Source organism: Notothenia coriiceps, unplaced genomic scaffold (genome assembly GCF_000735185.1).
Source record: "Notothenia coriiceps isolate Sejong01 unplaced genomic scaffold, NC01 NC01_scaffold00021525, whole genome shotgun sequence".
NCBI lineage: Eukaryota > Metazoa > Chordata > Actinopteri > Perciformes > Nototheniidae > Notothenia > Notothenia coriiceps.
In genome coordinates this window covers 198,067-198,566 of record NW_011354226.1, presented here as the reverse complement: position 1 = coordinate 198,566, position 500 = coordinate 198,067, and the positions used below count along the sequence as shown (strand labels likewise).

Genomic DNA, 500 nt, shown 5'->3' with positions numbered 1-500 from the left:
GAATTATGTACATATTTATCTTAATTGTTTGTTGACTTCTTACTTTAGCTAAGGCCTGCTTGTCTGCTATTCTGAATAAAAGAAAATATGATGTGTTCATTTTTTGGAGTGCATTCTAAATACGTCCTATTAATGAATACGGTTATTGCAGCTTTGCACAGTACATTAGAAAACTGTAGCCTTTTTGATTGAAATACAGCCTCCTATCATCAGAGGCGAGGTAATATATGTTCCTTCTTCATTGCTTTTCTGTTATTTCCTTCACTCTGATATTCATTTGGATGTTTAAACACATGCTCTATGTTGAATCAATATGTTACCAATAGCTGCAGAGCAAATAAGAACAAACATATAAAATCATAGAAAGTGCAGAACAGGAGGAAGTAGTATATTTAGTGTGAGGGTATTTCTGTAGCTGAAAACAGTGTGTGGTGCATGTGGGGGGTCCAAAGTGGGTTATACGTTTCAGTTTGTCAAACCCAAACAAAGTCCCCCCCCCC

At 36.2% G+C, this 500-nt stretch overlaps 1 protein-coding gene across 6 annotated transcripts in view; it reads right to left on the bottom strand.

Moving 5' to 3' along the window:
- Positions 1 to 500, bottom strand: part of runx1t1 (RUNX1 partner transcriptional co-repressor 1) — a 58,927-nt gene that overhangs the window by 18,015 nt on the left and 40,412 nt on the right. The gene's annotated exons all lie outside the window — the stretch shown is intronic.